Source organism: Leptinotarsa decemlineata, unplaced genomic scaffold (assembly GCF_025532065.1).
Source record: "Leptinotarsa decemlineata unplaced genomic scaffold, Ldec_3_MD MMD2_tig00003335_RagTag_RagTag, whole genome shotgun sequence".
NCBI classification, from domain to species: Eukaryota; Metazoa; Arthropoda; class Insecta; order Coleoptera; family Chrysomelidae; genus Leptinotarsa; species Leptinotarsa decemlineata.
In genome coordinates, this window is record NW_027412587.1 from 2,740,490 (window position 1) to 2,754,089 (window position 13,600).

The 13,600-nt window shown below is 34.4% G+C and overlaps 1 protein-coding gene across 6 annotated transcripts in view; it reads right to left on the reverse strand.

The window, feature by feature from the left end:
• The window catches only part of LOC111504252 (uncharacterized), a 650,330-nt gene that overhangs the window by 25,832 nt on the left and 610,898 nt on the right, over positions 1 to 13,600 (reverse strand). The window lies entirely within an intron of this gene.

Below are 13,600 nucleotides of genomic sequence, written 5' to 3' on the forward strand. Positions count from 1 at the left end.
TGTGACTGTATTTTAAGCGGAAATCTATGTTATTGAATTGTGTGCGTAGAGACTGGTAGAATCCAACCTCCTACCGAGCAACGTCTAAAATGGTTGCAAATTGCCAAAAACGACTCTTCTCGATAGGAAGACTCAACATATTGTCTTTGGTCTGGATTCCTGGCCACATTGGCCTGGAAGGCAATGATGCTGCTGACTCCCTTTAAAAGAAGGGTGCTGCAAGCAGCTTCATCGAACCAGAACGTGTCATTGGCATTGCTTTAGGTTTTGCCAAACAAACATTAAACATTTGCATGGCAAGAAGATTCAAGGTCTTCTGGCAAAATTTTCCAGGATTGGCTAACTCCAAGGCATTTATTCACCCTTCGAAGCTTGAAACCAAACAGTTGTTGGACTACAGTCGGGATGAATTACGATGTCTAACAGGCTTTCTCACAGGTCAGTGTCATTTGAATCATCATATGCTCTGTTTGGAAAATGATGCGGACCGAATCAGGTTTTCAGAGTTTGGCAGAGCCACACTCTTATGAGTACCATCTGATCTGAAAGATCACACCATAAAAACTAATCGGCTTAGTTAAGAAGTTGGGTTCATTTGGTTGAGTTTGAATAGGTGTCAACTCAATAGATGGCGAACTATTTGAATTTTATTAGTATTTCAATGTTGCATATATGAATGGATTTACTGGCATTTTTAGTATTTCATATTTTAATTTCTGTTGTTTTGTAATGATCACCTTACATCTTGGTGAGATTCGAGGATCCTGTGCCCTGAGTAGATGCAAAAAACTAAGAATACCGTTAATTATTATTTCACTGAGGATTCTTTTCAATTTTTTTAAGTTCCGTTTTATTAATAGACATAAAATAGTCAACAAAATGGTTTCAATAAAGAAAACAAACAATTGTGAAAATCATAAGTGAAGTGAAAATGAAGTGTTTCTTGAACACTCAAATTTCATAATAAAGATAAAATATAACGAAGTTTCATTACGATTATTGATGGAGTATATCAGCTGATAAATATTTTTTTCTTATTTTCATAGGAGCATATAACTGAATCAGATCCCAGAACACTTCCTAAATCTGCTACTGTTCTGAATGAATTTTCACCGTCCGTTCAGAGTATGATTCGACGTTCTTATTCGTTAAGGTGCGTATACATCTGAACGCGACGCGGCATGCGGAAGCAAGGCAGGGCAAAACGTAAGGAACATTTGTAAACTGCTGTTCGACATTCGTCGAGGCAGTGACTGAACACTATACCCACTGACTGTTCGTTGGTTAGCGAATAAAGGTGCAGTAGTTTTTTAAATGTCAGTACATTAATCTTGTGAAAAAGAAAAAGTATGTAGTGTCTTGATGATGAATTGATTATAGCAAGTGCAGCTTTCATGCTAAATAGTAGTTTGACTAAAAAGCGAAAAAAAAGACGTTGGTGGATAACCAAACTGCCCTTACAGCAGAGGAAAGATTGATAATTGCGTTGAGATTTTTGGCAAGTGTCGATTCATACACTAATTTGCAATTTGTTTTCAATGTATCAAAGCAGTCAATTTCAAGAATCGTACCAGAAATATGCAAGGCGATAGTGTTGCCTCGTTAGCCTACGATCGAAAACGAATCATGCACGTCTGTATCTAAACGTATAGTGTGTGAATTTTCTTTGAAGTACTGACAGTTCACGAATAGCGTTCGGCTGTTCGCTTGTCGCATAGCTGAATGCTGTTTGTCTTTTAACTCGGTTGCATGTTTCTCCTTGTTTTCGCATGCCTCGTTCGTATACGCACCTTTACGAACTGAATTTTCTCAAAGAAGTACCCAGTTCTAGTCCAGAAATGATCGTATAGCGTTTGCAAGGTTAAGAAAGTATTGCGTTATTCAACTTCGTGCACTATTTGCAGGTAGATTTGTAATATTTCATGTAACATTTGAATAATTGATCATTAATTTTCTTGAACCATTCCTGTATCTTTTTTCCGAGTTCAAAGGTTATGGTGCATTATTACAGCTATCTAAATACGGTCCTGGGAAACGAAATACGCGGTGCAAAAATAAAATTGGCACAATTTTTGCTACTCAAACTAAACTTACATAATGTAGGTAGTAAGACAGAGACATAAACAAAACACTGTCCCGACTTTTTAAATGTCTACCACTCATGCCAAGTGCCTGAAATAGAATCTCACTGAAAGCATTTCAATGTTTAATTACTTCTCCAAGCTACGTTTAATATTCGATTTTTCCGGCAATGGCACTTTTCTTTGAAAGAATGAAACATGAAATATTGAATAAATATGGTTGGTTTATTGTTCAACAAGTGCAGAAAGTAATCTATTTCACAAAATCTGTGAACATTCTGGAAAATGGGAAATCTATTTCACAGTGGAGTTCCTATATTCTATGTCTAGATCCACAGAGATTATCCTCAAGTGTAATAGAGAACAAACTGATTATTTAGAAAATATATTTCTAAAAGTAGAGAAATTATATTTTCCTCACAATCACCGAAACAAAAAATAAAAAATGTGTTTCAACATTTTCATCTAATTTTTTCTTCCATACTTTTCAAATCTGTTAACATATTTTTTAGACAATGGAAATCCGAACTTATAAAATTCAAATAAATATTAGAAGCGAAAACTTTTACAGTTTCGTATCGAAACGATTCATATCTATTAAAATTTGGCAAAGTAAACGAGAAAATAGCTGATAAAAAGACTTCTGGAATCAATATTTTAGTCATTTCAACCTGGTGAAATACTCCCTTCCTCAATATTAAGAGAAAGTTACATCTACTTGCAACAGTTCCGATACTTATGACTTGAAAACTTTGACTTGATGACTTGAAAACAGTTGCCTTCGAAAACAAAATCAATTTTGTTATGAAATATCCCAATCCCAAACATTCGAGTTCCATTAAAATTCCATCAGTCACATTTTGTCGTTCATTTTTGATTTCAGAGTCTATCAAATATTAGAGGCACATATTTTCAAAATTCATTAGCAAATAGTCTGCCGAACATGCTGATTGTTTCGTGAAAAGTTTGGGAAATTCATGGCCACGTGGACTAATCAATATAATCGCTTTTCAGGCGATTCACTTTGTCAAAGCTGAAGCCAGAAATGATCAACGAATATAAGTTATCCTTGAAATAATAATTGAATGAAGCTAATATTGAATAATTCCTGCTTGGTAACAGTATTTCATAACAACACTCTTATGGAATACACAAACAAAGTAGGGTGTACAGTCTGTAGTTTGATAGTTTGTTTGAACGTACACCGGAATTTTCACCTAGGAAATACGTTAATTGTAATAATTTTATTTTAACAAAAAAACAGTACACTGGTACGAGGGATGTAAAACAGCAGATACAAACTGTTGAAAACAATAATAAAACGATTTGAAATTTTCGCAAATTAATAAATAAAAAAGTGTCCAATGAATTTCTAATTTTATCTAGTGGAGAAAAATAGAAAACATTTCAAAATATCGAGGAAAACTCCAATTTATCAAACAATTGATATGGTGAAGACCTTCAAACTTTCAGAACATTTTTTATTGAATGAAAGTGAAATATATCTTGGATTGGATTAGATAATTTAGAAAACACTTGCTACATGAATAGCAATTTACAAGTGTTGTTCATGACGAAGAATTTCTATAACATGGTTTTAATGATGAACGAGAACGAGAACGTTTCCTACCTATTCACCAAATTTAAACACCTGTTCATGCAGCTGCAGTTTCGGAAGAATGTATCATCTTTCCCTCCAACCGATTTCCTGGAGTCTTTGAAGTCTACTAGATACTCGTTAGGACAACAAGAGGATTGTTTCGAATTCTTGCTCGTCGTGAGCAAAACACTAGCAGAATCAATACTCCTGACCGCTCTGGATTTAATGATTCCGTACCCGTACAGTCTATCTCGTCTTGTGTTTGTAAATCTTTTGTTGGAAAAATCCTCACTTTGTTTACTGTGTAGTAAATATTCAAGAGGTAGCAAAAACGAATTTGAATTTCTGGAACTTCAACTAGCGTTTCCTAATATGACTAATAACCAGTCCGTGCAAAGCTTATTGTTGAATCATCTGAAAGTGGAACTTTTAACAAGTGATAATGGACTGTATTGCGAAATATGCGCCAAGCTATCTGACTGTTATAAGAAAACAAGTATAGCTGAGACAACAGTCAATCTAATAATAACACTGATGATCTTCAAACATGACTCAACCTCTGATGGAAGTACCAAACTTTTACAAAGGTTCGAAATAGATGAACACTGTGGTTCTGGTGTTGAATTTTGTCATTATTAGGCCTTGGTGAAAGACCTAGATAGTCGTGTTCTGGCGATGCATTGAATTTAGTGGAGCCTCTGGAGACGTCCTACATTTTGTTTTATGAGAGAGACGACATAAGCAGATCAAGATCTTCAGATGATGTGGTGCTGCAGGTTTTTCCGGGTTTTTCTGCAGATGAAAAAGCAAATGAACCACTGGATTCAATGAAGTCGCCCCGAAACGATAATTAATTTTTGTTATTGTTTTATAATTTCATGATTTGTATTCTGGAAGTGTTATTCAATATACTTTTCATTCCAATTTGACCCTTCGAAATTTGCAAGGAATGTTGATTTTTTATTCGTGGCTATAACTTCATATGTGCCCGTTATGTGTACAAGTATTTAAAATAAAATTCAATTACAATAAAAAAGGTTTACAATTCACGAGGTATATATATTCTCCTCACTGATGATCATCAGATCATTTTTTTTCGTTCGGTCCCGATAATATCTTGAAACAGAAGCAATTCGTAACATCGCTTTATGTACCACAGGTTATTCCCCAAAATTTGCAACGCCCCATTTTAATTTTAATGAATAAAGCGCCGAGGTGATATCTCAACACTCTTCGTGATTTCAGTTTTTCCAATTAATGTTTGTTGTTGTTTTATAATTTCATGATTTATAGGGTGAATAATTTTTTCAAACACATTGTGATCGGTGACAAAATAGCATATGAAATTCATTTATCATGCGAGATATATTATAAAATTCAAAAGTTTGAATTTTTGGTAAAATACTCACCTTTTGAGTTATTCGCAAAAAACGATCTGAAACTTAAAAAAAAGAACACATTTACTCGCGAATGAGAATGAGACTATCTATTCCTGGTTTTATTTTCAATAAAATATTCCTCACCCCGCGAAAAGGGTTTCATCCATCCCCAGGGTAAAAACAACTCCCAGAACAGGGTCAACTTTGAAGTAAAGTATAAGAAGAACCTCAATTCAAAGTTGCGAATCAGCCCTGTTTGGCAAAATTATACAGTGACGTCGTTATTTTAAATTTAATTGAAAATAAGTTTCGAACAAACGTTTTTTCAGAGATTTTTTTCAATAAAATATAATGAGCTATGTATTGACAGTACGTACTTAGGAAAAACTTGAGACTTGAATTCGCACTTCTCAAATAAGAGGAAGTGAACATAATTGAATGAATAGATCACTGAAAGCTTTGGTATAATATTGTTACAAGCATCTTGTTCAAAACTATATCAGTTATGATACAGTTTTTCATGTAACCACTTAGGAAAACTAAAATTTTGTGTAACGAGCGTGATTTTCTCGCATGTCATTTTGACTTATTCTATAGAACAAGGAGCGCGAAACAGCTTATATTCTGTTATACTAGAGATATCTCTATTGGTTTATGAAAGTAAGCAATATGATTGTGATGTTTCCGTTTTCATGATAGAAAAGGAGTAATCTGTTCATGACTGATTACAAAATATAAGGCGTCTTGATATCCGCAAAATTTTGACCAGTGTCATTTTAAATATCAAAAATGGAACTGAACGTTTTTTGTTGTGGAATAAATTAGACAAACTAACAGGAATGTTATTTTCTATTCTCGTGTTGAATCTAAAATCAGTCGTAATCAATTCAATTCACTTACGATTCCACTAGAGCCATCAGCAGATGTTACATAAACTATCTAAAATACTACTGGAAGTATATAGCTACCGTTCTATAAATTGTCATGCAAGATACCATCGTATTCCTATTATTAGTGCACAAAACCAGCAAATGTCATTGTCAATCCAAATTCCGGGTGTCGTATTTTTAGCGAGCCTTTTCTGAAGTCGACCTATTCAATGCTACTAGCCAGCGTAGGAAGAACGACAATTTTCAATGGTATGATGTGACCTTCTTTCGAACACATCGTAACGGGCAGAATATTAAATACGTATTTATTATGCAACGTTTCGAATTACCATACAACATATGAATCGGTAATAACTACATTTTTCTTTGCATAGTCAGCGGAAGTCTGTTTCCAAGAGCTTTTTGCAGCGTGTGGCGCTTAATTTAGCTGGTCTGTTTGTTTAGTCTATAAAAATCAATGTCCGTATTACCAGAAGGTTCAAAGACTGTCAGACTTCAAAGGCAGAGCACGTGTTAATTTTATTCATTCCGATTAGTCTTCTCTCATATGTTGATGAAGAAAATCTGTTGCTGCCCTGACATTTTGGAATTTCAGCAATTATTTTTCCTATTATGCCTGAAAGGTGTTCCATTGATAATTTCATAAATCGGCTTTACTTTTCTAGTACCTGGGATGTATGGGAAAAATCGGAAAAATTGAAATCACGAAGAGTGTTGAGATATCACCTCGGTTCTTTATTTATAAAATTAAAATGGGGCGTTGCAAATTCTGGGGAATAACCTGTGGTACATAAAGCGACGTTACGAATTGCTTCTGTTTCAAGATATTATAGGGCCCGAAGGAAAAAATATGATCTGATGATCATCAGTGAGGAGAATATCTATACCTCATGAATTGTAAACCTTTTTTATTGTTATTAAATTTAATTTAAATACTCGTACACATAACGGGCACATATGAAGTTATAGCCACGAATAAAAATCAACATTCCTTACAAATTTCAAAGGATCATATTGGAATGAAAATTATATTAAATAACACTTCCAGAATACAAATCATGAAATTATAAAACAATAACAAAAATTAATTATCGTTCCGGGGCGACTTCATTGAATCCAATGGTGCATTTGCTTTTTCATCTGCAGAAAAACCCGGAGAAACCTGAAGCACCACATCATCTGAAGATCTTGATCTGCTAATGTCCTCTCTCTCATAAAACAAAATGTAGGACGTCTCCAGATGTTCCACTAAATTCAATGCATCGCCAGAACACCTAGTGACACGACTATCTTGGTCCTTCACCAAGGCGACATAATGACAAAATTCAACACCAGAACCACAGTGAACAATGACTGCATGAAGGTTATAATAGTGGTCTGCTAGATTGAAGTGTTCATCTATTTCGAAACTCCGTAAGAGTTTGGTGCTTCCGCCAGAGGTTGAGTCATGTTTTCTTATAACAGTCAGTTAGTTTGGGTCTACAGTCGATCATCACCTGTTAAAAGTTCCATTTTCAGATGATTTAACAATAAGCTTTGCACGTACTGGTTATTAGTCATATCAGGAAAAGCTAGTTTCAGAAATTCAAATACGTTTTTGCTACCTCTTGAACATTTACTACAAAAGATTTACGTTATGGAATCAATCAATCCAGAGAGGTTAGGAGTATTGATTCCGCTATTGTTTTGCTCACGAAGAGTCTTCAACAAGAACCACAAGAATTCAGAACAATCCTCTTGTTGTCCTAACGAGTATCTAGTGGACTTCAAAGACTCCAGGAAATCGGTTGGATTCTTACGAAACTGCAGCTGCATGAACAGGTGTTTGAGTTTGGTGAATATGTTTCAAAATCGTGTTAACCCTATGTACCTACTTCCTAAAAGTAGTAAAGTAGTTCTCAGAAATTATTTGGGGAACTATGAAAATTTTGAAAATGAACAATCCTTACCATAAAATCAGTTAATGTTATCCTCCTTTTATGATTATTCGTTCAACATGTATCTGACAAGTACTTGCTACATAAGTTACAGTTGAGGGGTTAATTTTTCAAAGATCACAAACAACAAAAAAAACACTTTGAGAGCTTGAAAAAAAATCCCAAGACAATTATGACATTTACCCAATATTAGAAAAAAGGGAACTCTCTCCTTATTTGTGTAATTCAACAGCTGTCAATTATCATCTCTCTAAGGAGTAATAAAATTTAAAATTTTCAATGAGTTTTCAATAAATACTTCGAAGGAAATTTTATATTCAAAAATATGTGAAAACAACTATGATTTTTATGTAATCAGCAAAGTATTTTGAGAAAATTGTTAATTTTTATTTAAATAATCAACACGTAATAATCATACTTGTTTTTCCATATTTTTAAATTTTAAATTCCTTTCATATTATATATTGAAATCTCATTGAAAATTATACTTTTCACTACTCCTTTGAGAGATGATGATTGGCAGCTGTTGGCATGAGCAGACAAAGAGAGCGGTCCCCTCTTTCTAATATTCGGTGAATGTCATTAATGTCTTGGGAATAATTGCCTTTCAAGCTTGTTAATTTTTTTCTGGTGTTGTTTTGTGATCTATGACATAGTAACCTCATTATCTCATGTGCCTTTTGGAACAGCCATGAGAATTCAATGGTTAAATTTGATATATTCAAAAACAGGGGAAATTCTTGGACGAAGCACTCAAAAAATAAGCAAAGCGCAATATAGGTTAGGCAACACTTGGAAACAGAAACAACATACACACGGAGTCATCAACAGAAGCCAGCCGCACTGTGTGGTGACTTCAGTGAAATTGCTAGCCCGAGATGGCGTATATATATATATATATATATATATATATATATATATATATATATATATATATATATATATATATATATATATATATATATATATATATATATATATATATATATATATATATATATATATATATATAACAGAAGTTAATATCGGACATAGCACTCATGAAAGTGGCAAACCATAGACACGTGTTTCGGGCTTTTGCCCCGTCTTGTAAACACAAGATCTATCAACTGAAACCACAAATGTGCGGTTGGCTTCTGTTGGTGGCTCCGTGCATTTGTATTTCTATCTTTTGGTAACCAAGTGTTGCCTATCCTTACACTTGGCTGCACCATACTGATGACGGGCCACATAATACCCACTCGATAAAATCTCTCTTTCTATATATATATATATATATATATATATATATATATATATATATATATATATATATATATATATATATATATATATATATATAAATCACTCAAAAAAAGGGGCAAACGGCGGACACGAGTTTCTGGCTATTGGCCTCATCAGCGCGGTGCAGCCAATTGCAAAGATGGACAACAACTGGTTAGCAAAAATGAAAAACTTCACATATGCACGGTGTCACTAACAGCAGCTAACCACACATGTGGTTTCAATTAGAAGACCTAGCATTCCCAGGCATCATCTAACATCACCACGTAGGCAGCTATAGCTACCTGCGTGACTTCCGGGTCCAGGTCCTTTTTTTGAGTGTTCTGTCCACAAATTTGCCTTTTTGATTTATATCATACACACTCAATAACATCTTTATCAATGTGCTATTTATATATATATATATATATATATATATATATAGAAACAGCCGTACATAGACGATAATTGAACCTTGTTTTTATAGCTCACTATGTTTTCCCAAATGATGAATATGCAAGATAAGTAACTTACCACAAAGACATGTAAACACATAACATACTATATATATGAGGTTATTGTGTCGGAATATTTATCTATCAAATCTTTCCACCCATGAAGTGGACACAAGAAATACGAGTACTGAATAGAGACTATTTACATTTTCAGTTAGTAATGACCCCAAACTGCAAGGTATATTAGCGAATATCATTTCACAGATTGAACAGCAAACTAGCAATTGAAAATGATGCGATGAATCAAAACAAATCAAAGGTCATCAGTGATATAATCATATGACAATTGTGGTCACTGAAAGTGATTCAGCTGCAAATTATTAGTAATAGTAACCTCTAACCGTTCGTCTAAGTTGTACAGATTCAGTGCAAACTAGAACCAAACGTGAGATTTAAACTGATGTATTCGAGGTGAATAGACTGATATAAATGTAAACTATATCCATCCAACAAACAAAGAAACCCTAACAAAGATAGATGCTTGATTAAAGCATGATCGCCACGCACATTTGCATCTATTGGGTGAAATAAACAAGCCCCCTAACGCTGGCCAATCAGATTTAACTGCAATCGGCTGGCGGAATTCATTGTACAGTGTCGGAGTGGCCATTTACGTTCTCTCGCCTGCGGTGTGTAAATATACGGTATTTTAAAGTTCAAAATTTTTGAAATGTCAAGAAGAAAGTGCTAATTTGTGCCTCTGTACTCCACCTAAAAAAATCCTATACCCAGCCGCATATTATTAGAAGAAAAAAATAAAAGATCGGTCGTTCCTCAGTTCGACTCGGCGCAAGCAGCCTTGTCTGGGAGATCACGTGTAAATGCATGAGGTTTTGCAGCCCTCCGTTGCTTATATAGACAGAGTATAGGTGTTTGAATGGTGAACTTGTTTGTATCTATTTCGAATGGTTTTTTGCAGTAAATTTTGGTAAAATACATTTTTGGCTTTCTGCTTCCTCAATAATAATTTGATTTAAATTGTGGGAGCAGTTACGCAGAGTGCGTCACGACATGTTTAATAAACGTATGGTTTTTAATGGAATACTCTTTATATTTCAACTCGATTGATCCTTCTGGAAAGAGTTGCTTTCAAAAAGATAGGATTATTTTGGTTTTACCGAGTGGCCTATTTTCTATAAAGGGGTAAACAAATCTCGGGAATATATAAATGTGAAATTTTGTGAGGATGGATGTATGTATGTTTGTGGCTCTTTCACGCCTAAACGACTAAATGGTTTTTGGTGAAACTTTACATAAATACAGCTTATATATCAGAATAACATATAGGCTACAATTTACAAAGGTTTTGTATGATTTTGGTCATAATATAACGATGAGTATGGAGTAGGTCGGAAAAGTTCTTGCTTCCTGAGAGCTATCCTGGCATGCGCTGCCTAAACCGTTGAAGTTAGATGCAAATAATGTACCGTGAGATTGTTCATCTCAAATAGTTTCTTAATGAAAGTCCGCGATAGCGTATATCTACCTCTTACGTGATAGCCACTATATGCAAAATACTGAGTCATAAATACTATTGAATTGAATATTTTTTTACAATACACATTGTAGAATGTTTGTCGAATTCTTATAAAAATTGATACAATTGTTATTTTAAGTATGTAATATAGATAAACTTTGTCTTTTACACTAAGTAATTTAGACGAATCGAATGGCTGACGTTTTCAACAGTGTGATTGGCAGCTCTGTACCTAGAGTCAAACAGATACTTTTCACTTTGATTGCGTCAGCCATGGGTTTGGTGTGGCCTTTGGTAATCCTGTCGTCGAATTATTAAACTTCAAATGTCTTTTCACATTGTCAATTATCAAAATTCAAATATTTCCTCTTTTTTTTCTCTCTCTCTCTCTTTGGTTGCTACCACGCCACCGAGTAAGTGCCAAGCATGAGCCAGTTGAATAATTTTTTAAATGTTCAAATAATATAAGTTTGTATACTTTTTCTCTGTATTGTTGAATTGAATGTGTGACACTTTTGTATATGATGAAAAGTACTAACTTTGTTTTTCTCATTGCCACGTCTGACTTTTTACTATTACCGGTGGCTCTTAAATTGAAATCAGCATGGGAATTATTTTCCAGCAGCTTGACTGCATTAACCTTTCTCGATTTCATATCATTTCTAGAAACATGTGAATTCGTTTTCCGATGGCATTTCAGGTTAGTTTCCCAAATTTCTGCTACCGCAGTTGTCGGTTGATTGCTCAAACCACCAACACTTACATAAAACTTGGCAAGTTGACTTGGGTGTCACACCAATAGGTTGTTCCACTTATGTCTCGCTTGCGTTTACTATTAAGTACTTTTCTTGGTTTTTCACATTTTGTCCCCATTCAGTCGAGGAATCGGCGAGTTTTTCATAGCGCGGAAACTCACAAAAATCCGTTAGTTAGGGAAGCTAAAGATTATGCTATAGACGCCCCCTCCCGATATAGAAGGCCCCGACACTCTGTCGAATGAGGCCATCATGTCCCCCGTTAAAGGACGAATATATTTTTCATCCATCCCACCTCAGCCAGGTAGGGGTACCCCGTGAAGGGTGGTACTGATGTCTGAGGACTTCATACCGCCAATATCCCCTCAGTCATGAACCTAATCTATTCTATATTTTCATGAATTCAACTAGAAATTCATTATTTAGACACGGAATTACTTCAATCATGCTTTTCTGAAATGTCAGAATGGAAATAACAATAAATATTCCTTGTCATGCATCCACTATACAATAAGATAATTGCAAATGATATTCATATCTATATATCGAAATCACCTGCGAATATTAAATTCTCAGATTAAATCAAATATCAGAACTGAATGAATCATTCTATTGAGAATTTATTATTGAGATAATCTCAAGTAATAACATTTTATCACCCTTCTCATTTTTTTCAATGACTACAGCTGCCATGTTGCCATGTTACTCATTCTATATCCTGAAAACAAATTATTCAACGATTTAAAAAGTTATATTTCACAATAACTTGGGATAGTATGTACTAATAACCAGCACTTCTAAAAGAAACTCTCCACAATCTTCTTCAGACTTGTAAGGGCTGACGCTTGTATGTTATCTTTGAAAGGGAATATTCATTGCGTTTATTGTTTTGTGCAACCATAACATGATTGAAAAAGTCTATTTCGCACACACTGCCTAATTCCTTCGAGATATAACAAATTATTTCATTATATATTGTTCTTCTTTTATGGCAATGACGATGGCATGTGCTTATCTTTTAAGGATAGCTTACTATATCCATTTTACCCGTAACAACAATTACAAGCATTTATCATTCGAAGTGAGTTGTGACGATTCCGAAAAAATAATTTAGGTAGGCAATAATTACATTTTTTACGTATTCGGTTTCATAGACCAGAGGTAAATAAAAAGTTCTAACACAGACACCAGTCTCTTAGTTTTGGGAAGGGAAAAATGTTAATATTGAATATGATTTGACTTATTGAAATCCGATCCGATCAGAAAAATCAAATATTCGAGATACAGTTGAATATCGGTATCGAATATCATAACAATAAAAACGCCGACCCAAACAAACCTACATTATGTAATGGGATATACATGTAACAACGATCACTGACGCACTGTGAGACGATACCGGCCTGATTGACGTGGTCGCGGTCTCAGAAAAAACATATAAGCCAGATCAAAACAATTACTCGAAAAGCAAAACCGTCAAAACAAGTGAAATCGAGGTACATCTAAATATTTACGTTATATTTTCCTGAATCCGTTATCTTACCTAAATGCGATCGTTGAGCCAGTAACGACTTTTCTTTATGCTCCAAAAATAATAAAATAACGCGCAAAAAGCCTGGACCTTGTTTCATTGCTCGATCTCTTTCTGGTTTTGGGGTAATTAGCAAAAGTGGTGGAACATACGAGGTGGTTTGATATATTTT